This window comes from Pelodiscus sinensis, chromosome 5, assembly GCF_052426305.1.
Source record: "Pelodiscus sinensis isolate ZL-2025 chromosome 5, ASM5242630v1, whole genome shotgun sequence".
NCBI classification, from domain to species: domain Eukaryota; kingdom Metazoa; phylum Chordata; order Testudines; family Trionychidae; genus Pelodiscus; species Pelodiscus sinensis.
The window spans coordinates 122,250,370-122,275,723 of record NC_143056.1 but is presented as its reverse complement, the minus strand read 5'-3'; the positions used below and the strand labels follow the sequence as shown (position 1 = coordinate 122,275,723).

The 25,354-nt window shown below is 43.4% G+C and overlaps 1 protein-coding gene across 3 annotated transcripts in view; it reads left to right on the top strand.

The window, feature by feature from the left end:
• The first annotated feature begins 14,139 nt into the window (after positions 1-14,139).
• Positions 14,140-25,354, top strand: part of LRRC56 (leucine rich repeat containing 56) — a 99,942-nt gene continuing 88,727 nt past the window's right edge. For 2 of the 3 annotated variants that reach the window (XM_075928269.2, XM_075928266.2), the window contains exons 1-3: positions 14,140-14,293; positions 18,528-18,771; positions 21,813-21,865. The gene's annotated coding sequence lies outside the window, so the exon portion shown is untranslated. Of the gene's footprint in view, positions 14,294-18,527; positions 18,772-19,262; positions 19,351-21,812; positions 21,866-25,354 lie in introns of all 3 variants that reach the window. The other variant, XM_075928267.2, reaches the window with a different exon arrangement.

The following is a 25,354-nucleotide window of genomic DNA, read 5'->3' as shown; positions in this document are numbered from 1 at the left end:
GTTGTATAGCCTGGGCAGGGGTCTTTATTGAATGGCATGGGGAAAACATGTATTATGCAGCATGGAAAGGCATACATTAAGCAGCATTGTTTAATAGAGTTTTGGATAGTTCTGTATACTTTAAGGTCCTTTTTTTTCTTCTTTTTCTGCGCTTCATATTATCAAGAGTCAAACAATGGATGGTTTGGTGGTCAGTTTCTATCAGAGAGGAATTGAATGTAATATTAAGTCTATTTCACTAATATAGTAGTCCAGTTTTATATTGATGTAACTGTGGAAATGAATGAACCCATGCCAATGTAAAACTGAAGTAAGACACTGCTGTGAATCAAGGCTCCTATACAAACACTCCCCAACTCTGGAGGAGCTCAGGTTCAGCTCTTACCCTTTGCCCTTGACCCCCATCTCAGTAACAGATCAAACAACAATACTGAGGTTTTTTCCCCTTTCTGTTTTTGTTTTCTTGAAAGTTTGGATTGGGATTCAGATCCAGGTCTTAGGAATAGAGATGGACCCAAGTGTAACATAGGGACAAGTTTGGAACTGTTGGGCCTTTTCTCAGACTCAGACGGCTCCTTGAATACTTATAGCAAGCGAAAGAAGAGATATAAACACAGCGGGAGTGTCATGACTCCCTCAGGGAACATCAGTAGTCAGGTCCATAAGATTTCCTTCTTTGATATGATTACTGACCTAATAGGTAAAGGGGGAAGAGGTAGACATGAGAGAACCTGACTTTATTACAGTTTTTAACATAGTTCCACATGTTATTCTCATAAGCAAATTAGGGATATGTGGGCTAGATAAAATATAAGTGGGTGCAGGACTGGTTGAATGACTATACTCAGAGTAGTTGTTAATGGTTTGCTGTCAAATTAGGAGGTCATATTTAGTGGGATCCATAAAGTTTGTTTACAGCCACCAGTCCTGGCTCTCCGTGTTCTGTGCTGTTATTTTACTCTAATTTACTCCTAAATGTCTTTTAAGAATCTAGTAAGCAGTGGAAGTGTTGGTAATGCTGATAGACAATATTGCCCTTCCATGGTTTGGCAAATTCTTTGGTTTGGCGCCAATCAAGTCCCAAGGATGCCAGACTAAAGAGGTTCAACCTGTACTACTACATTTATTTTTTCTACTGTAGAAATATTTGTAATAAAAAATAGTACAAAAAGTATACAACACTAACTTTATATTTTGTGTTGTAATAGAAATCGGTATATTTGAAAAGATAGGAAAAAACCAAATATTTGTAAAATTTTAATTGATATTGTATTTAACAATCAATTCAAATTGTGATTAAATGCAATTAATGTTGAATTGTTACTTTGTTTTGAGTTAATGTCATGAGATTAACTGCAATTAATTCACAGCCCTAGTGCAACCGTGAGTCATATGAGTGCAGTGTGATGTGGGGTAAGCAAATTGTTGCACTGGTGTGAATTGTATGTATAAAACTGTTGGCTAAAAATCAGGATTTGATTCTCCATTGGTGAAATGGAAATGTAAAATACTATGTTTCTGATCTGGTCGCATTTAAGATTTACTTTGTCTTGATGCAAATGTTTGATTTGACACACAGCTCAGAGTATTGCAGAATCAGGCCTTATATATAGACAGCTGTGAAATTCACCTAATTAACGCCTGCTTGGCAAAACAGCTTCATATGGAAAGAGTGTGATGCCAGAATTACAAAGGCTGTGATGCCATAAAGTTCCTCTGCACTCCAGAGAACAAGTGATTCTCCTGAAAATGGTAGAAAAACAAGTTATGGTCACTGACCCTCGCTCTCTTTCAAAAGCAATCCACTTTTTTTTCTTGGTTAGTGTTGAAAACAAAGTTGTAATTCAGTCAACAACAATAGAATTTATCTCCGAAGAGGGGCAAAGACCACCTAGAGCATGAACCAGGTGCAAGTTATAAATAACACACCCAGAATGACTCCGGTGTTTGACAGGGACTTCTGCTACAATTTGTACCAAAGTTCTATTAAAAACTTCCTTCGTCTTCACTAGTTACATTTTTTCAATTGACTAGGATTGTACATTCTTCAGGGGAGGGAATAATGATTTGATATACATTTGTACAGCCTGTAGCTCAGTAGGGCCCCAATCCCTGATTGAGATCCCGAGGCACTATCATAATATTGAAAATAGTTTCAAGATCTGCAGTTCCTCTTAGCAAATCTCTCTGTGTGGGGTGGGAGGCACAGCCATCATGATTGCCACAGAGCAGTTATAGAGGTGCTCCTGGGCTTGGCAAAGGATTCCATTCCTTAGGGAAGCACAATGAACTCATGTTCAAAGACCACATGCTTGGGCTTTGCATGCAGGAAATGGTTTAGCTCTAAGGCCACGTTTCCATTTGCCAGAGGATCGAAACTCTCGCAACCGAGCCTCTAGGGTTTGATTTAGTGGGTCTAATAAAGGCCCTCTAAATCGAATTCTGAGGCCACCCCCGTTGGTGCCACTACTACTCTCTGTCGCAAAGGAGTAAGGGAAGTCAGCGGGTGCCTTTCTCCTGTCGACCTCCTGCTTTGGGACCGTAGCAGAAAATTGGTGCTCACTACGTTGACTCCAGCTACGCAATTCACGTAGTTGGAGTTGTGTATCTTTCATCAATTTTCTCAACCAGTGTCGTTTTAGCCCTGAGGGAATCTGGAAATATTGGTGTACTGAAGAAAAATAGCACAAGCTGGCAATAGAGATGGAGTCTCCCGTGTACTGAGAGTTTTTTCCGAGGATTCATACCGAATCTTCAGTTTGTGTACTGACATTTTTCCCTGATTCCAGTAATTTGGGGAAGAGAGAAGATATAGCCAGGGAAATTTCCCCTTCTATATTAGCTGACATTGAATCTCAGTGTTCAGTAACTTCCCAACTATAAAATGTATTTATTCCTCTCTTCTTGTATAAATAGGGAGGAAAAAGAACCAGCAAAAATTATTTTGGTGTATTAATTTGGTATATTAATTCAATTCAAGGCAGATATGGAAAGGAAGACCTTAAACATTAAAAGGTTTTTCAAAATCGAGTCACACAATATAATACAATTTCTTGCCTTTATTATGCAACTAGTAGATTTACCCAGCTTTGTTCAGGTCCTTAACTCAATTGAGGAGTTGGTTTTTGTTTTGTAATAACAATAATGCTTGATTTAAATTATAGTATTTTTTTTAAAAGACAGTGTTATTTTTATTCAGTTACTTTTTATTTCAGATTTCTTAAAAATGGATTGTTATACATTTTTTTAAGTATATTTTTAATGGGATTTTCATCAGGTATATTTTTTTCTTCATCCCTATAAACTCTTATCATTTGCAGTACTTCAACAAAAAAGGTCTGTAGTCAATTTGACTTCCAATAACATTGTCTTCTAGTTTTCAAACCTTAAGCATTGATTTGAGTGTGCCAAAACTGAGCACTATTCCAAATTTCTCTATTTTAACTCTTTTCTGTCAGGTTTATTGAGAAGCAATCCTATTCCAGGTTCATCGTAGGTTTCTAGCTCATATTGGTTCAGTCTCTTTCAACACTTGCACAGTTACGTCTGTTTTGAAGACTACTTGATTTGGTGATTATCTTTTTTTTATTCAGTTTTATGAGAAGCAATACCATTTCAGGCATATCGTGGTTTCCTGATACAACCAAATCCTTACATTGCTTTAGGTTATAAGAAAAAGCTGTAGACTGAGTTTGGTGGTACTACCTCTTGTCATTTCGAAGGAGCTCTTGATCCAACAGACAAACTCTCTTCTAAAGTAGATACGTCTTTCATGCAAAAGAATCAATTCAACCACCAATGAAATGCAGCCACTTCTGGGATGAAATACTCCAGCTATTTAACAGCAGAAAGCAATGACACACCAACAAGTGAAAAATACAATCAGGCCCATTAAAGAGCAGTTGAGGGAAGCAGAATTATTATCTAAAGTGAAATCTGCAGCTGATCTGTAATTCCCATATCTCAAAAAGAGCCAGAGAGTTCTTTATTGACTACAGCACCTTCATCAGCAGGGGCAATAAAACAGCCCCTGGTGAGCCACTGCTGCTATATTTACCTGTATGTCCACAGGTATGGGTAATTGCACTGGTAAATAGGGTGGTATAAGGGCCCGCCAGGGACTAATCCCTATTTGTCCACCTCTGCTTTGGGTATTTACATCTTCCCCGGAAGATAGGACCTTTAGCTCACAAGACCCCTAACCTGTGCCTGGTGCATAGATTGAAACTGACTGAGCAAAGAGTAGCTGAAGCACCACTTTCTGAAATGAGTGAAGGATTTTCCTTGGGGATCTCCTAGCTAAGCTAAGTCCTGCTTTAGCTAACAAAATCTTCCCAGATCACTCCCTGAGGAACTAACCTGATTGTACAGATTAGCTTTGCAGCTAGAAACCATTACTCAAAGAGTATGTATCTTCTCCTGTTTTGTTGTTTAGTACATAGATAATCTGCCTTGCATTTTCAGAGAGTCAAGTATGGGTTTAAATTTCCCTTGTCACGGTGAGAGGGCAGGAACTAATCTCTGGGGGTATGTCTAGACTAAATGGCTCTGTCGCCAGAGCCATGTAGATTAGTTTACTAGACATACCCAAATGAAGCGGCATCATCCCACGAGGCATAACGGGGCGGTCGACAAATGCCTTTGATGTCGACCGCAAAGTCTCCAGACTAGTGTGCTAAGCCGACAAACAGCTGATCAGCTCAGCGCGGCAGCCATTTTAATTTGGGTTCATTTGGGTATGTCTAGTAAACTAATCTACGTGGCTCTGGCGACAGAGCCATGTAGTCTACACATACCCTAGGTCTGCACCCAATGTAGCTTTGGGAAAGTTCTTGTTTGCTCCTTGAACGGTATTTCTGGGTTGCTTCAATAAACTGTCTTTTGAAGGAGAAGGGACAGGAAGACATGACAATTTCCACCATTCCAACTTGGATTAAAAATACCTTCAAAACCCTTGTAAGTTTTCCCAGGGCCAGTTCAGCCTAAAAGGTGAAGGCTTTGCACAGTATGCTGTACATTTCCTAACAATTTCCCATATTGCCATTCATATTACAGTTTAATAATTCAAATATACTCTTTTCAAAAGCTAAAATAAATGCCCTGATTCCGTGTCTCTAGGAAAGTGATTTTAAATTGTACTGTCACATTGGGTCCAACTTGAAAAGAAGGAAAAGTTGCAACAAAATAAACTCATTGACACCATATTTTCACGTCTTCCATTAGCTCTCTCAATATGTGCTTGCTGCCTCGTAGCTTCAGTTTCTCCTTCTACTTGATATGATGGTGAAGAAGTACTTTGCTTTTAACATCTGTTTCTATGGAAATTAGCATGATGTCATCAACTGGGCACAAAGACTTCAATCATAGGAAGGGTAACAGGGTTATAATGTAGTTAGATTTGAAACAAAGTTTTCCCTGAGCCAATTGCAAGTTTCCCTTTAAAGAGGCCTGTGGGAAAAAAATTAGCTGCCATGACAGCAATCCAATCATTGCTACAGAAATGACACATAATATGAGACATAATAAAGAAAATATTGTTGGAGACCTGAGGATAGGCTCATCACAGGCAGACGATAGGCCCACCGTGGACCAAATCTGCCCTACCAGATACTTTTGAATGAACTGCAAAATCTCTTTACTTATTATTATTAATGTTATTGCGGCATGAAAAATGTTTCTCTAGAGTCTAGACCTTGACTAATCTTGACCAAGAAATTTGGACCTTGACAATAAAATAAACTATCCCAGGTCTAATGGCCCTGGGGCTAGGAGTGAGGTATTAGAGTTTAATTCCTTACTTCCTGCTTTGGACAATCCACCCTATGCCTCATTATCCTCTATAAAATGAAGATTACAGTTATTTCTTTGTCTTTCTTGTCCATCTAGAATAGTGATTTTTTTAAATGTTTTCTTTCATTTGCAGACCCCTAAAAAATTGTGAAGGGAAGTGAGGTCCCCTCTGGAAATCTTAGACATGGACCACTGTGGGGGTCAGCAGATTATCAACCACAAGTTGAAAACCACTGTTTTGTGGTAATGAGACCCCTTGGGCATTGTCTGTGGACCCCCCAACAGGTTGAAAAACACCTATCTAGATTATAAACTCTATGGGGATGGGGAGAGTCTGTCTCTTACCTTGTGTAAAGACAATATGTATCATCAGGAGACTGATCTTAGAGTCTTAAGAGTTACTGTAATACAAATTAAAAAATCAATTAATAATAAATCAAATCCATTAAGGACTCTGAGATGCTCATACTATAGAGATGAAGGCCATGTATACATTTAAATACAGGCAGTCCCCGGGTTACGTACAAGATAGGGACTGTAGGTTTGTTCTTAAGTTGAATTTGTATGTAAGTCGGAACTGGTACATATTGTAGGGGAAACTCTAGTCAAACATTTCTTCAGAGCTCAGTTTTATTCTCCCACACCTCACTTCCCTCAGTCCTTTATTCTCAAGCTGAGGTGTCTGCTGAGAAAAGCCGCTCCGCGTCTCCCTGGTCTGCTGGGGGGAAGCAGCTAGTGCGGGGTTGCCTCACCCCGTTTGTAAGTAGGGATCCGATGTAAGTCGGATCCATGTAACCCGGGAACTGCCTGTACATACATAGACTAGGCACGACTCAGGAGGCAAAGTGTGTCCACTTTGAGACATTATAGGCTTGGTTTGCAGAGTTCTCATTAGAATAATTTACCACTAGTATGAATCCACAGTCGCTCCCTCCAAATCAGTGTAGTTCTTCTGATTTGAGATTGGAATTAGGCCTAGAATTTCCCTACAGAGGTGTTCATTATATATTCCAAGTATAAGAAAATTGGTAGCAAAATTTCTACTCAAGAGTGAAGTCAGACTTTTTTTTCCTATGTATGGTTTTATATGTGTAAGAGTTCCTGGAGAGGGATCACATCAGTGCTGTAGCTTTTAACTTAGCTTTCTTCCTGACCTTAGTTTGGCGCTGGTGGTAGTGCCAGAACAATTACAGTAACTGCACAGTTCGGGCACAAAGCTCCTGTATTTACTCTGAGAGTGAAACAAAAACTGGCACATGTATGGAAAGATGCATTTGCTCCTTCCTTAAATGCTTTAAAATAGTTCAGTTTGGCATGATCAGAACAAGCTTAATTCCATTAAAAGCAGGAAAATGGTTAATATTACCAAATACGTATGCATAATGTATTTAGCCCTTTAGGAGAGTATCATTTTCCCCATTTTACATCTCGGAAACTGAAGAACTGAGGGGTGACTTGCCCTAGGTCATGCAGCAAGTCTGGCAGAGCTGGGAACAAAAATCCTGCCTGTGAACATTCAATCCAGTATTGTTTGCACCGAATTACACTACTTTCCTGAAGCATGCTACCTCCCACAGTCTTCCTTCCTGTGAAAATGGACTGTCAGCTTGCATTGACACCAGTGTGATTTGAGAGTACTCCATATTGTGGAAGATCAGGCTCTGAGTGATATTTCCAGGCTGGAAGATGCCTCATTTACTGATCTGATGTGTAAGGTTTATTTTTAAGAGCACTGGTGTTTTTTGCAGTACTGTATCCAAGAGCCATCAGCAGTGGCTGGGCTCTGACAGACACACTGGCAGCAGCGTGGTGCATGTGGCATAGTGGTAATTGACATTGGTCTAAATGACATTGCGTTCAGGAGGAAGACACTGAAATCAAAGATCTGGAGGTAACCATCCCCTTACTAGCCTTCCTACTTCTCTTGCTTTGACTGGAACACCAAGCTCGGTCACTGTTAGTACAAAACTTTAGATTAATAATTTAAACCCAGACATTAAACCTCTGGAAATCACAAGTTAATAATATACAAACAGTACTGACATCACCCTTAGCTTCCATTTCATGAAAAGAAACAAATGAATGCAGCTAGTGACATGAAGCAGCATCAAGCCACTGTAATTGTGCCCTTTTAGTTCAAGCAGAATGTAATGGGTGTATTTAATTTTAAAGATTAAAAAATGGTCACATCTGTGTATGTTTCAGATGGAGAATTGACCAGGTGTATTCCAGAGCAACACAGCATGCATGGAATAGACTGGAATGTATGCAAAGGATGCTTCTTTGCCCCAACAGAGTTCCTGTGTGATGATGATACAAATCATCTCTGCTAGACTTGTTAGCAGTTAGCCACTGTGATTTTCTTTTTCAGGGTGCCCAGTCTGAGACATGGAGATTGGGTTTCCTGAAGTTCTGACCCCTCACTACTGACATCAGTCGGAATGCTGCTCTGAACAAATCAAATTCTATACAATTCTAAGGGGTGTTTTTGTTTTTTGAAAAATCAGGTCACAGCATCTCAAATTGGGCACCTGAAGTTAATGGACACTTTTGACATTAATGGCACTGTGCCTTAGGTCCCCATCTCTACAGTCAGAATAATCACCACTTTCCCTCCCAGAGGCAGTGTGAAGATACATTTATTAATGTTTGTAAAGCAGTCAGATGCTGTAATGATGAGGAAATTAAAACCAGAGGGGTATGGAGATGCACACTTAGCCAATGATTTTCACAGCTGACAGGGAAGGAGTGTGGGACTCAAGAAAAGTAGGTTCCTGGCCAGCCAATGGGAGAGGACAAAGAAGGCAATTGCCCTAGCACCCAGTAATTCAAAAGGACCTGTAGCTCCCAGCTAGTGCAGCAATGGCCGGAGCTGGGGCCCTTTAAATTGCTGCTGGAGCACTGCATGGTGCTCTCTGGGCAGCACTGAGAGCTGCCTCACCCCAGCTCCACCCCTTCTACCTGAGGCCCCACCCCTTCCAGGGTTGTCATGTGGTTTGATTTATTTTAGATCCAAGGGAAACCAGGACACTCCAGGGAAATTTAACCACTTTCTTATTTATTGCAAGCTTTAAGCAGCTAATACAGTTTAAGTTTTACAAGCCTTAAAAACAATTACTATACAATTTAAACCTTAAATACTATAAATTCTAAAGCAATTAATACATCACAAAGCAATGCAAAAGCAATTAATAGAAGATCTACTGTAATACAATAATAAAGCCTCATTCACTTACACTTCACCAGTATGCTATCTACAGTACCAGGCAGGAGGCTGTGGTTCCTTTGATTCCCGTGCATCAGGACGCCATGCACTGGGTCGCCAATGTGAAGGGTCTATTTACTTCTAAATATATTGAGCAGGACATGTGGGTCAATCCTGTTCATTCCCTCTCATCGATTCTTCTTACTAAGCCCATTTTATAGCAAAGCAAAACTTGGTCATTGTAATAATATTTACCAATTGATTACGTATTGTGTAAGATATGTAAAATGCCCAATGCCCTATTGGGGTACATCCTGGGTACTCAGGATGTTCCTGCTATGTGTGTAGTTGACAGTTGTATGGCTGCATCTGTAATTTTTGCTTATCAGAAACAGAAGTACCAGTACAAGGCTGCTTATCATATGTCCTTGACATGGTCTTGCATACCATGCTTAATCTGCATTGTCATGCAAAACATTCCTGCCTCTCAGCTTCTCCCTTGACCTTGCCTGCGTGCTTACATCACCAGACTTGAGACAGGCCTGGGTTTTGCTTTTTAGAGATCCACACTGTGGACAAGGCAGACATCACCTTTTATTGTCCAATAAAGGAAGGGTAGTCCAAGCTCCCCTACACTCCCCCCTTCGACCAAGTCATGTCTGCAGTGATAAAACATTTGGTCAGGAATGTACCAAAGTAACTGCTCTTCAATACGAGCCACATGAGCAACCATTTGTCAAGTATAGAGAGACAGAGCCAGCCATAAACGTATCAACACCGCTATAAATATACATAGTAATACTGTACATTGGGTTAAAACACTTTAAAGCATGCTAGCTGTTAGTAAATATCCTACAGATATATCATAACGATATCTCCCTGCTACCTACTCTTATTTCCGCTGCCATCTTAAGCAACTACTTCTACTGGTGTATAATAGTAACAGATACCTGTCTGTCTTTGAGCAAGGCTGCGCCTTCTGTGATAACGGACTGCTGCAATTGGCCTATTTCATTGTAAATAGCATCCCACTCAGCTCCTGTTCTTAGTCCCCATCCAAAACCTGTCCCTGTCCTCACTCAGGCGCTACTCTGATCCTATCCTCCCCCACCAGCTCCAGTGCTGTGCCCCTTTTCCTTGTCTCTTTCCTCTGTCTCCCTCCCTTTGCTCCAGCACTTATCCCTTACTTCTCCCACAGCCTCTGTTCTTGTCACACCTCCTCTTTGGTCTTCCTCTATTCCTGCCTCCTTCCTAGTCCCAGCTCCTAATCCTTCCCCTCCAAGCTCCTATCCTCCCTTCCTTGCATTTTCCCCAAGTCTTCACTTCTCTGCATCTGAGTCAGGCATGGAGTTTCTTCCTCCTCCTCCTCCTCCTCTCCTCAGTGCTTGAGAACTAGCAGTGCAAGAATTGGGAGCACAGGAGAACTAGTCACCCAGCTCCCAAATCTGATTTCTGGTGCAAGAATCGTCTGTATAACCAGGAGGAGCAATCGTAGGGCAAGTTTTACTCAGCCTCTGCAGCCCTGAGTGGGATCATACTCATCTGATCAGTGAGGGTATGCATGCCCAGTCCAGTCATACATAGGAGCTGGGGAGGGGATAGAAAATTTAACCCAGCAAGTCTCTACTACCCTGTGTGAACTATGATTTTTCAGAACCTTATAATATTATCAAATTTGGATATATTTTCATGGGAAGAGCAATAAGCACATCCATAACATAAAGGCAACCCTCCTGCTGAATTTCAAGCCAATGTCCCAAGATATGAAAGTGCCAGCTTCTCAATGAAATGGTTATATAGACTTTGCCAAATAACTGGTTTAGCTGAAACTTTCCCCAAAAACTCAGCCTGAAGCAAAGACCTGCGATGGAAAATTTCTGCTCATGCATCTTAAATTTGGCAAGATTTTATAATGGGCTGCATCAAGCCACCTTAACTATGGGTGTAACTACCTGCATTGTATGTTTGTTTATATTAAATGTGTGGTTTAATTCCAACCATGCTGTTTAATTGTAAGGAGCAGATTTTTTATGATTTTGAGTAAGAGATTGGATTAGGTTATGTTCACACACTATGCTTCTGGTGAGGACAGTTCTGATGAATTATACCACTGCCACAACTAGAGTACATAAAAGGTCACACACAACAACCTTAACTCTCCCTCAGTATGGATACCAATTCTCTAGTAGTACACTTTTTATCAAACTTCCCCTTTTAAACATACCAGACTTCCACAACTGATAGCAAGGGATGGGCTGAAGCCATGTAGTCCAAGTGGGAGGATATTGAACTAGGACTCAGGGGACTTGAAGTCTATTCCTAGCTTTATTAATGCGAGTCAGTTTTTCTTTCTGTTTCCCCGCCTTCTCTTTTTCTGTCTTGTCTGTTTAGATTGCAAGCTTTTCAGAGTTGGGCGCTCCTTACACGCTTTTACAATGCCTGGCAAAATGGACTGGGTTTGGGCCTTTATGTGTTCCTGTAATACAAATAATAATAAAGTGGGGGTGGTGATAGCGGTTTAGAGGGGGAAACTGAAGAATAGTTTGGGGTGTATTTTGGGATGGGATCTTGGAAGGCTGGTATCCCTATGGGGGCAGAATTAAGACTGTGATTATTCACTTGTGGCATGCAATGTTAAAGTGCCTTTCTCTGGGTGAAGGAGTAGAAGACGGTAATTACTGTGATATGGCTTAACTTTTTATTTCCTTCTGTGGATTTGTTTCAGGCGTACTTCTATGAGTATAGTAACATTAAATATTTCATAACTCTTTTGAGATCTATTTTAGGTATGGGTGGAATTAAAGAGGTGTGAGGGAAGGACTGTGCTGGGCCCAGTAGAGGCTGGGAACATGTAGGAGGGTGGTGGGGCTAGGTTCAAAGAAGTGGAGGGGAGGCTGGGTAAGATCCTATTGAGGCATTTGAGTGGGTATGTGGAGGCAGAGAAGAGATGGAGCCATATTAAAGCAACTGGGTCTGAGTGCTCAAAGGGATGAGCATATAGAAGTGGAGAGGAATGAGATGGCTGTGTGTGTGATGAGCACATGAAGGTGAAGGGACTAGATGCAGCCACAGTGAAGAAGCCATGTGTGAGTGTGGTGGGAATACATGGAAGCAGGGGGAATCAGACCAGGCTGTGGTGAAGGGGCTGGCTGTGCGGCGAATATATGCAGAGGTGGTGGGAATGAGAGGAGTCCTTTGTGAAGTGTGTATAGTGGGTACAAAGAACTGGGGGGCCTGCGTGGAGCCACAATGAGGAGGCTGTATATGTGCATGTGTGAGGGGGATGGTATGTGGAGGTGAGGAGCACAGGACTGGGCTGTAGTGAAGAAGACTGGATGTGAAGATACAGAGATGGAGGGGTGAATAGAGCCACACAATGAGGAGGTCATGTGTGTAGGCAGAGGATTAGACAAGGTTCTAGTGAGGCATGTGGGTGTGAGGATGAGGACGCAGGGTTGAGGAAATTAGATCCCCAGTGAGGAAGTTGTGTGTATATGTTTATAGGTGTAAGGACCAGATACAGCTGTAATAAGGAGGCCAGAGGTGTGCACAGTGAGTATGTGTAGTGCTGCCAACTGTTAGCCATTAGGGGTGACAAGGCTCAGAAACACAAGCCCTGCTGGGGTGTCAGTCACCAATACAGTAGGTTGCAGTGAGGCAACAGGGATTCCCTATGCGGAGTCTCTTCCTGGTCTCCCAGCTGCTGTGGTAACTGTGTAGCAGTAAGGCCTGCTGCTTCTCCTCCCCTCTAACTGCTCCCTGCTGGCTGGCTGGCAGAGGAAGGGAAGAGAAGAAGCAGGGAATTGAGGGAGGGGGAAATAATGTGGCCCCATGTAAAGTCTGGCTCACCCTTCTGACATCTGTGAGGGACATCACACAAAGGGCTCTAAACAGCTTGGCAATACTGTGTGCAAAAGCAGGGGAATGTGTGCTGGGGGGGAAGAGGGAAGCTGAGGAGGCTGGATGAGGCAATAGGCAGGGTGTGTGTGTGGGGGGGGGGGGTAGGATATGATGTGTCTGTGTGTGGGATGTGGGAGACCAAAGCTGGCCATGGTAAGGCTAGGGCCTGCATAAGGTGATGTAGGGAGGAGGGGACTGGGTGGAATGGTAATGAGGAGGCTGGAGCTTGGGTATGTATATACAGCAACATTATTTCAAAATAACTAGTGTTTCGAAATAATTTAGTCCGTGTCTACACAACAGGCAGTTATTTCGAAATAATGTCGAAATGCTGTCACCCTGGAGGGCTTCTTACTCCAACTCCTGTAACCCTCATTGTACTAGGAGTAAGAGAAGTCGGAGGAAGAGTGCTCTATTTCGAAATAACTGCTATGTAGGCGCTCCCAATTTTGAAATAAGCTACACAATTGACGTAGCACAATTGGCATAGTTTATTTTGAGGAAAGCCCTGCTGTGTAGACTACCCTCCAAGTGTGTCCAGTGGGGAATGGATGAGCCTTAGTGGGGCGGCATGGCTATGGGGCAGCCGAGTTTGCAAGGACTATAGAAATGTAGCTGTGTTAGTCTGGTCTAGCTGAAACAAAAAACAGGACTATGTAGCACTTTAAAGACTAACAAGATTGTGTATTAGTAAAGGGAGTAATGCAGAGATGGGGGGGGGGGTGCATGGCCAAATGGGGAACATCAGCAGAGAGGGGACTGCTAAGGGGGCAAGGAAAGTCTAGGTGCACTGAGGGGGCTGGCTGGACCAGCAAGGAGGCCAGTGGGGGATTTGGTACAGAAGGGGGTGGCCCTAGGACTGAAGTCAGGGGGAGAGGTAGGTACATGCCATGGGATGGGCGGGCAAAGGCACGTGCCTGCCCGTGGGGGATGCTTCTGCAGCACTGGTGTGTGAGGGGGGGAGGAGGGCGTCCTCCAGCTGGCGACGATCGGCCCGGTGCTGACAGCCCCTGCGGGAGGCAGAGCAGGCTGCAGGAGCTGGATCAGACCGTGACGCAGCCACGCGGCCCTGACGCGTCGGGGGGGGGGGAGGAGGGAGCAGGCACAGCCAGGCGGGCCGGCCACGCCCCTTCTCGCTGCCGCGCGGCGGGAGGGGGCTGGCTCAAGTGACTCGGGCTCATGAATATTTAATGAGCCGATTCTCTCCAGCCTGTTGCCAGGGCAACCCGAGGCCTCTGCCGGCGCCGGCTGTTCACCCCGGCCGGGAAGCAGTGACGGGGGGCCGGCCGGCCTGCCTGCGTGGGGCTGTTCCCAGGGCGAGGGCGGGGCCGGGGCGGTGGGGAGGGGGGGCGGTGCTGAGCGCTCCCACCTCTGCGGGCAGCGGGAGAGAAGCCGCAGGTAGGAGGCTGCCCCCCCCCCCATGGGCGGGCTGCCCCCCCTCCCCCAGCATGTTTCTAGGTGACTCCAGGCAAGCGCCTCTGGTTTTTGTGCCCCTTTTCCTTGCCCGCAGTTGGGGGTGGTGATGCCTGGTTCCCCCAGGGGCGTGCTCTGGGAATCGGTGTGTGTACGCGTGTGCTCTGGGAATCGGTGTGTGTACGCGTGTGCTCTGGGAATTGGGGTGTGTACGCGTGTGCTCTGGGAATCGGTGTGTGTACGCGTGTGCTCTGGGAATCGGTGTGTGTACGCGTGTGCTCTGGGAATTGGGGTGTGTACGCGTGTGCTCTGGGAATTGGGGTGTGTGCGCGTGTGCTCTGGGAATCGGTGTGTGTACGCGTGTGCTCTGGGAATCGGTGTGTGTACGCGTGTGCTCTGGGAATTGGGGTGTGTACGTGTGTGCTCTGGGAATCGGTGTGTGTGCGCGTGTGCTCTGGGAATCGGTGTGTGTGCGCGTGTGCTCTGGGAATTGGGGTGTGTACGCGTGTGCTCTGGGAATTGGGGTGTGTGCGCGTGTGCTCTGGGAATTGGGGTGTGTGCGCGTGTGCTCTGGGAATCGGTGTGTGTACGCGTGTGTATAGTTCTTGGAGACTGGTAAATGCTGTAAAGGGCAATGATTTATTAGTCTCCAAGCCCTGTGAGTCCGTCACTTAAAAAACAACGATCGGTCGTCCTGTGGCACCTTAGGGTGCGTCTACACAGCACCCTAAACTCGAAATAAGACACGCAATCTGCGCTATGCAATTTGTGTATCTTATTTCCATGCTGTTTCGAAAGAGCTTATTTCGTCACTTGGCACCGTCCACACAGTGCCAATTTCAAAATAAAGCGCTATTCCAAAACGTCCCTTACTCCTCATAGAATGAGGTTTACAGGGACGTCGGAATAGCAAGCCAAAATAACTATTTTGAAATAAGTATTATTCTTCTCACAAGCAGGAGCTGTTATTTTGAGATAACAAGCTCGCTGTTTTGAAATGATTTTGAAATGATGGATTTGCTGTGTGGATGCTCACCTTGTTATTATGAAATTAAGGGGGTTATTTCAAAATAATCTTGTAGTGTGGACATGCCCTAAGGTGCTATAGAACTACTCATTGTTTTAAAAATTATTTATTAGTAATAGATGCCCAATTTGAATAGGTCCAGCAGGCGCGGACTGTACACTGCTGTTCTGGTATAGCCATAAAGTTACCTGAAAAGGCTTGGAACGCTGATTTAGAGAAGTCTTTCTGAATAAGCAAACCATGAAAACTATATTCTATTTTATAGACTATATATATTCTGTAAATATAGACTATATATATTCTGTATACAGTAAACTTCCAATAATCCGGCACCTTTAGGACCCAGGGGGTGCCGGATTATCAAATATGCCGGACTATCAGAAGGGGGGGGTTATGAGGGGTCTGGAGTGGGGTGGGAGGGGATGCTACCCCAGACTCCTCATAGCCCCCCCTTACGATAGTCCGGCTCTGCCCCAGGCGTCCCTGATTCAGCTGCAGCTGAATCGGGGATGCCTGCAATAGAGCAGCTGGGGTGCTGCCGGGTTGGTCCCGCAGCGCCGAGGGGCAGCGCTACGGCACCAACCCAGCAGCACTCCAGCTGCTCTTGGGGATGCCTGGGACAGAGCAGCTGGGGTACTGCCCGGTTGGTCCCTTAGCGCTGCCCCTCGGGGCTGCAGGACCAACCCGGCAGGACCCCAGCTGCTCTGCCCCAGGGGTCCCCGATTCAGCTCCTGCTGAAACAGATCAGCGGCTGATTCCAGGAAGCCCGGGCCGAGCTGCTCTGCCCGGGGCTTCGTGGAATCAGCCGCTGATCTGTTTCAGCACCTGCTGACTTGGGGACGCCTGGGGCAGAGCAGCTGGGGTCCTGCTGGGTTTGTCCCGCAGCGCCGAAGGGCGGCGTTACAAGACCAACCCCGCAGCACCCCAACTGCTCTGCCCCAGGCGTCCGGATTCAGCCTACTGGTGAAACTGACGCTGCTAGTCAGTTTCAGCAGCGGCTGAATCCTGACGCCTGGGGCAAAGCAGCTGGGGTCCTGCCGGGTTGGTCCTGTAGCGCCGCCCCTCGGCACTGCGGGACCAACCCAGCAGCAAACCAGCTGCTGTGCCCCAGGGGTCCCCAGGTCAGCCGCTGCTGAAACAGATCAGCGGCTGATTCCAGTAAGCCCAGGGCAGAGCAGCTCTGCCCCGGGCTTCCTGGAATCAGCCGCTGATCTGTTTCAGCAGCGGCTGAATCGGGGACCCCTGGGGCAGAGCAGCTGGGGTCCTGCCAGGTTGTTCCCTCAGCGCTGTCCTTTGGCGCTGCGGGACCAACCCGGCAGCACTCCAGCTGCTCTGCCCCAGGCGTCCCCAGGAGCAGCTGGGGTGCTGCCGGGTTGGTCCCGCAGCCCCGAGGGGCAGCGCTACAAGACCAACCCAGCAGCACCCCAGCTGCTCTGCTCCCGGCTTCCCCGATTCAGCTGCTGGTCAGTTTCAGCAGCAGCTGAATGGGAGAAGCCCGTCCGGCTGCCCCAGCACTTCCGGGTTCCTGATGGTGCCAGACCATCAGGAGTCCCGGAGCATTGGATGCCGGACTAATGGAGTTTTACTGTATTTTGGTTAGTCTCTAAGGTGCCACAGGACAACTTGTTTTTTTAATTACAGACTTAACACAGCTACTCTTCTGAGATCTTTTTATAGTGAATATATTTAATAAATTCTAAGGTTTGAAGACCAAAGTCAGTTTGTGTTGCTGTACTAAAGCACCTACCGTACTGGAGAAAAAAATCATGTATACAGAATATTGGATGTTCTTGCTTGTTTCAGGATTGACAGTTAATCTGTTTGGTTTTTAATTGTATGTTTAAATTGTACTAGTCTGTGGATCTTTGAATGGAAGCATATTGAAATATAAATAACCCAGGTTAATCCCAAAATGTAGGGAATTTCCCCTGATTATTTTAAGTGATGGGAATAATTTATTGTTCATAATTTTTAGCTGCTTTTGAAATGGACAAAGGCATTTCTTTGTTTAGTAATTTTGAGTGCTGGTCTTTTAGCACATTAGGGGCCCAATTGTGCATTGGTAGTGTGCATCTTCAACTTCCATTTACCTTCATGGGAGTTCAGCACCACTGGGCATGCTCATCACCTAATAGGACGGAGCCAAAATGGATTTAGGTATAGTATGCTTCCAAAGCACTATTGGGAGTGTCTTTGAGATACTCCTATTCAAAGCAAGATGGTACATTGTGCAGATTATGCCCATGACTTCCAACTAGAGAGTCCATGTTGCAGTGAATATGGCCAGCACTGAGCCATGAACCTTCTATGTAATACAGAAAGCCTCTATATTTTGTGCAGTGATTGCCTGAATAATTTAGTTGTTCACCAAAACAAATGTGACTGTTCTAATGTAGACCTCTATTTCATTTCTCACTCTGACTGCATTGTTCAGACAATACTTTCTGATTATTGATGAGGTGAAACTATAGTAAAAGTTGACTTCAGCCTTTTGTCCAATGGTAGGTTAAAACAAACACTTTTCTTACCACACTGAGGCTATATCTACACTGGTGGGTTGTTGCGCCATACGTATGCAAATGAGGCTATGCGTGGAATATCGCTGAGCCTCATTTGCATACCTAATGAGCCACCATATTGCGGAAGAGGCACTTGCGCTAGAAGGAGCTGTCTACACTGCCCCTTCTTGCGCAAGAAAAACCCTCTTGCGCAATGCCGCTAGGCTGATTATTTTCAGGAATAACGGCATTGCGCAAGAGGGTTTTTCTTGCGCAAGAAAGGGCAGTGTAGACAGCTCCTTCTTGCACAAGAGCCTCTTCCACAAAAATGGTGGCTCATTAGGTATGCAAATGAGGCTTGGCGATATTCCACGCTTAGCCTCATTTACATACTTCTGGCGCAACAACCTGCCAGTGTACACATAGCTTGAGTCAGTATGCTTATTATGGCCACAAATACGAGTCTTATTTCTGGCGTTCAGTAAATAACTGTTACCAGGCAGTGGCATATCAGTTGTGCTTTTAAGTCCTTTATCTTATCCTGATTACTTCTGGAATCTGCTTTCAGTCTTTATTTCATTATACTGTTCTAAGTTATATTCTGTTATGTACTGTCACATTTTTATGACCTATTGAGCATAGTACTCTACTGTTGTGGCTGATGAACCAACAGTTTTCCTTCCATTTATTATAGACTATGCCAGCCTTTAAAAGTCCACTGTCCTTTTTATTGAAGACAAGCATCTTAATGTTTTAATAAGACATGGAGCAAGCACATGTGACACTGCCTTGGAAGCACATTTGCAATTAAAGACCAATGGAGATGGATGAAAGTTTGATTAGGGAATGAAAATTTCCATAAGAGGAGAGATATGGACATGAAAAGAAGGTAGAGCAACGGTATATAGAGAAGAAAAAGTGAATGATAAAAGCAAAGGGTAAACAACTTTACTTCATTTTTTTAAAATTGCAAAATACCCATGTTTTAGATTTCTACATTAAAAAAAATATTTTCTTCTAGAACATTCTCTCCCTCTCTCTGCCCCTCTATCCCCTCCTTCAAAAAAACCCCAATTCTTGAAGGCTTTGCCTAATCAATCATTTGGATAAGAAAATAATGTGCAATCACGTTAGAGTTCAGGATTGTTGTAATCTAAAAGCTTTTCTGATGCTTGTCTCTTTCCTAGGGTTGCCAGATAGTTTCACAAAAAATACCGAACATGGCGGGGAAAAAATTGGTTGAGCAAAAAACAAAAAAGGGGGGGGAAGGGACCAAAGTTGTTGAGCAAAAAAAAAATTGTACAAAAAAAAAGTGTCACAGCCCCTTTAAATCCCCAAGCTCCTCTTGCGGCAGTGGAAGAATGCCCCATGTGGCGTTCCATCCAAGAAAAACTGAAAAATTTCTGTTTTTTTTTTTTTTACTGGACAGAAGCCAAAAATTCCGGACTCTAACAGAAGCCAATACCGGACACCTGGCAATCCTACTCTTTCCCTATGCTTTAATACTGAGAATATGGGTAAGGAATTGGAGTTTTAGATAATATTCATTGTCATCAGCAAGACACAAAGGAAGAACAAATAATGTATAGAACTAATGACCCCAGCACTGGCTCTGGTATAAAGTGTGGAGCTGTAGTGTAAAGTGTATTTTTCAGCAATAGAATTGCATAGGTCCATGCTACAGAAGACTAACATGCGGATTCCTTGACACATTGGAGGAGTAGTTACTGATCATGTTTTGTTCCTCTGTAGAATGAAAGGAGAACAGCAGTTTTTGGTGTAAGGCTCTGGTGTCCTATTGAATTTATCTGTATCAAAATCTTCTGGTCTGTATCTTTCCACAGGAGAATGTTCATGTGTCAGTGGAAAGAGTTAAAAAAAAGTCTATTATGTCAGCAAACCGCCTTTCCTGACACTATTAGATTCAATATGTGAGTTGTCCTCTGACCAGATGGGAGTTTGGCTTTTCCAGGGTGGGTAGCTACTTGTTCCACTATCTAATTGAAACATGGGACTTAACTAAAATGCAGCATCCTATGTTTTCAATCTTCAGTAGTATAAAATTGCTAATGATACATATGAATAAAATTCTTGAATTTGGAGTTACTACATGTCATATTAATGTGCAAGGTTTGGTTTTTAGTTCTCAGACTTATAGATGTTATTCTTGAGTTAGAGTATCCTTGAGAAATTCACCAAAATGAATTTACAAGTATTCAACTGACTTGAATTTGCTAGTAAAACTGGGTCTGGTTAGTGGTTTTTTTATTCTTATATGTTCACAGAATATACTAAATCCACCAATAGTGTTTGATGATATCAGATGCAAGGTTGGCTCAGGTGAAACTAAGTGGGTGCACAGCTCTAGCAAGAGCTGCAACAAAATTTAAAGAGCTGGCAGGGACCTGGATTACAGTAGGATAGTACCTGTAAGAAATTTTAAGTTACTTTCACAGCTGGCTGGGCTACACATAGTTGCCGTAATACAAGTTGGAAGCTGATTTGCCATGGCAGGTATTGTTTAAAGGCTAACACAGCTACATTCAGAATGAAAAATGATGGCTCAGGAGCCCCTTTGTGGGCAAAAAAGCACTCTCATAGATGCCAAAGACTGTTGGATTTTGTTTTACTGTGCTTTTCTCACTCTTGACTTCCCAACTCTCATCTTTTTTTCTTTCAGATCAGGTTATTTAAAGGGCTGTTTTCTCTGAAAATTAATAGTAAAAATGGCATTGTGGATTCTTAATTTATTGTTTCTTAATGAGACTGTAACTACTAATTCTGCTTACTTTGAGTGAGAAAGTGAGATTTCTAGACAATTGATACCAGTTCAGGATTTGGTCCTGACTCGCCAAAGGTTTGTTAGTATAGTCAGGGCCTATTATCAGTTTGGTTTCAAATGAGAGAGCAGGAACCCACTTTGCTATAAAGGTTGCATATCTCAAACATGGACAAGTTTTGACTGTCTCACTGAATATAAATAGTTCTCAAATAAATGTGAGCATTTAAAAATATTGCCATGTGTTTGTGCCTCTCTTGTAATGGTTATTCCTGTGCAGGTGTTTTTAGTCTTTTTTTTTTTCCCCTACCTGATAATCTTTTAAATGAATTTTTTGGTTAAAGTGGACTGTTATTTTGTGCTCTGCCCTGTCTTGACATAGACTTTAAGGTCTTTCGGGCAGGGACTGTTTCTTTGTTATGTTTATATGGAGCACAATAGAGTGTTGGCTTATAGGTACAATACAAATAACTAATAATAAAACATAGCTATAAAGCACTCCATTATTCAAGTATGTCTGGAATTAGCTATTCTTGTTCTTATTCTTATTTCTTGGTGACATGATATTTTTAAGAAGCTGGTCCTACAATTGACAGGTACCTTTTTTCCCCCTTTTTTTTCTGTTATACATTCTGGATTCCTGTTATTTCTACTCCAGCTCATCTGATGAAGTGGGTTTTGCCCATGAAAGCTCATGATACTATATATATTTTTGTTAATCTCTAAGGCTATGGCTACACTGCAAGCTTTTTCCAGAAAAAGCTTGCAGTGTAGCCGTAGTACAAGGTGCCACATGGCTACTCGTTGTTTGTTTGAGGATTATTTCCAGCCTGGTTATAACAGTTTTTAAGTATGTCATGTTTGGGGTTTGAGCTGATGTTCCTTAATCTACATTTTACAAGCAATCTGTTGTTGAACCATATGCAACTTTATATACAGTGCCTCAATGATGGAATTCTGTAGAGTCAGTACAGATTAATTGACAGATTTTCTTTTATTAGAAAGTAATCTTGCTTTGATTTTCAGCACATATAAAATATTGTATCTAGTGGCCTGATCCCATGCTTTCTGAAGTCAGTGAAGATTTTCCCATTGATTTTCCCTGGGCATCAGATTGGGCCCTAAAACTTTAATGTTCTTTAATGTTACTTTCTTTTCTAGAAAAGGGGCCAATCATAATTTTTAAATATTGTTTTGCAGGCCACATGTTGATGAAGCCACACTTTTGTTCCCAGTTGTTAAATGTATAAAAGGTAAGGATCCTGGATGTAACTTTTCTTTTTAGCAGAATATAAAAATTTGAATGTGAAGTGGGGATAGAAATATGCTGTGCTCCAGTGTTCTGGTGCTTTCAGCATTATCCAGTCTTAGTTCTGCAATGCAGTCCTAGCATTAGATTCTAGCCATACAGTAAGTCAACTACTCAATGTGTGTTAAGTGTGAGAATCAGACCTTCTAGGATCAAGGCCTAAGACTATAACATTGCTCTGTGTCTTCTGTATTTGGAAAGTGTTTAGCAAAGTGGGTGCAACTGCACTTTTAATAGTACTTCAGTACATAAGGGTAGCCTGAGAATATCAATTAGGTAACTTTAGAAATTAATGTTTGGGTTATTGGCCATTAAATGGTACAGAAGATCCAGTGTATATTGAGAGAACTTGCAGAATATTGAACTGTAGATCAGATCTTTATTCTACTCAAGAAAAAACAATTATCCATAGACTTCATCCCCTAGGATAAAAAGAGGATTTTGGTGGTGTAGTGTAAGGATGTAAAATTGTGGTTATCTGACTAATCATGTAGTCGATACAACTTGTACCAACTACACGATTAGTCGATAAAGTCTGCTCTGCAGAGCCACACTGGGGGTAGCTCCCGGAGCCAGCTCGAGCTGGGACTGAGCAGTCCTGCTCATGCAGGCTCCAGGAGTCACCCTTGCTGTGGCTCTGCATTTTAAATGCAGCTCCACCCCCACCATCTCTCCTGCAGGGCTGGAACACAAAAAGATGTACTAGCCTGCCCCTCCCTCAAGGCTGTGGTGTGCAAGGGGATTGTGGGGAGTGTCTCTCTCTTTCTCAGTGTGGAGCCACATCAGCGAAGGGTTGTGGAATCTCCATCACTGGAGATATTAAAGAGCAGGTTAAACAGACACCTGTCAAGGATGATCTAGACAGTGCTTGGTCCTGCCGTGAGGGCAGGGGACTGGACTTGATGACCTCTCGAGGTTCCTTCTAATTCTATGGTTGTATGACTACTTGCTGTCATCCCTAGTGAAGTGTAAAAATAAGGATATTCAATTGTCTCAGGTAAAAGACTTCATTAAATTGGAGATGAGGCTGAAATTAATACCTATATGTCAGGGATGGATGGGAGGAGTACAGTTGAAGTTTAGATACTCTTAATTAAAAAAAAAGTAACAATTTCAATTATTTTCCCAATATTGTGCTCCTGGGTATATTCTGTATGTAAGATTACCATGTGTTAAACACAATGAGATGATATCTCAATTTCTGTATACAGTGGCATTTTAGCCATTAATCCATGATAATGGGAAGAATTTAAACACTGTGACCCTGATTCTCCACTACATCCATGCTATGCTCAGATGTAGTGAAGAGTAAAAGCCCATGGGAAGCCAGTTATAGTTCCCTGATCATTGGTTGCTGGATGGAAGTTAGAACAGGAAGGGATGGTCAGCAAAGACTTCCACTGCTAGTGTAAGGTCTTACAGTAGTGAAAGATCAGAAGTAGAAGAGCTCTGCTCCACCACAACCCTGCTGTCCCCCCAGAAATCCTTATGTTAGGTGTGGGAAAAGATTGGTGCAGAAGCAAGCAGAGCTGTCTTTGCTAGATTTCTGCCAGTAGAGAGTCTCTCTATGAAGTAATTTTCTACCAGCATTCTCTGGCCACTTTGTGCCACTGTGTATCCTTTGGTAGTTTATAGCCACAGATTGTAGACTTATATTCGCTGACATCCTCTGTGGAATACATAGCAGTGTATAATCTTTGTCTAGTATTCTACCTCCACAGACTTATAATAATATAAAATAACAATTGATTTGACTTTGGTACTGTTTCATTGATTCTTGGAGAAAGAATAACATTTGGCAACTAATCACAGAATTATTTAACTTAGAGGCATTTCTAGGGCATATGATAAAGATTTTTCCCTTTTATCAGAGATCTGGCAAAATATTTTATGTCTTGCTTTTTATACGCATAATATGTGTGTGCGTTCGCAGCTTTGTACTACATATGCATTTGAAACCCACAAACTTCTCTTTTATCTTACTATATATTTTAGAAATGTCTGTCCATCTGCCTGTGAGTCCATTTGTTCTAGAACTCCTCTTAAATGGTAAGAGCTAGGACTCCCAAATTTGGAAGGCAGCTTCCTCTTATAGTTTAAAGCAAGGTCAGGGTTTGGTTGTGCCCGGACAATGGAATGTGTGTGAAATGCAATTGTTTCATGTTAAATGGAAAGGGAGGAGTGTGACAGAAGGGGCGGTTATACTTATGAATGATCATAGTGGGGCAGCAATCATAGAGGACAGTTATTTTCAGGAATGACCATAGGGGGCACCAAGCACCACAATCCTATGAAGCAGCCATTGTCTGTCAGTGCACCACACTGGCCTGCCATGGAAAGCAACTGCTGGCCGCCACGCAGCACTCGCTGCCCCTGGGCAACTGTGCACCTGCCCCCCCCAACCCTTCAGAAAGAAACTATCAGGTGAGCTGCATGCCCCCCACCCCAAGCCAGACCAAGGGAGAAGCTGGCGATGTTACACTGAGGATGCTTAAGCCTAAATTTGCAATCTGATTACTACTAATTAATTAATTAATTAAACCTCAGCGGAAGTTGCAGATACCACCAAACCTCATCTATCATAGGTGTTTGTTGATTAACATGCCGCAGAGAAATAAAAACGTTACGCAATTTAAAGGGGCCAAACCATATATTGCAAGCATTTAAAAGGTACAACAAGGAAATAGGTAAACACTCTTAATATCCCCAACCCAAGAAGCAATAGGAGGATAGAAAAGTACCCCACAGACACAAGGTATCACACAGACAATAATTACAATTCCAGTTGTCGACGATGGACGGTGATGCACCTGTCTCTCAAGCCTTTGGCTAATTAAAGCCTCTAGCGAGAGACTAGGAGGCGATCCCTCGCAGCGATGTCCTCTGCGGTGCTCTCGACCTCAAGCCTTAGGCTCCTTCCAAGCCCTTGGCGAGGAACAGAGAGGCGGTCCCTCGTAGTCCCTGGGGACGGGTGGAATGCAGGCAGGTGGTGAAGTCCTCCTCCGGGGCCTTCCGCTCCTGGACGCAGGATTCACTGCTGGTAAGTTGCCTGGCGCTGGCCTTCGGGTTGATTCCGCTCTTCAGCTGGAACCGGCGATAGACGAGCTACTCCTGTACCCAGACTGGATACACAAAATCCCTAACTAAACTAACACGATGCCTCCCGTTGCGATATAATACCCTGGCCGCTTGAGCGTAGAACCGACGCACTATACTAACGGACAGACTCGATGACGAACCTCTAACTAACCTAGCTACCTAATGAACAAGGACAGGGGACAGGGTGGAACGCTACAGAAGCAAAGAAGCGAACAGAGCGGGAATGCTGACCAGAACCTAAGTGGTCTCTCCCCATGAATATTTATGAGCTGTAGCTTTAAACTCATTGGACCTTGTCTGAGTAAACAAGGGCCTCTGATTGGGTGTCTGAATA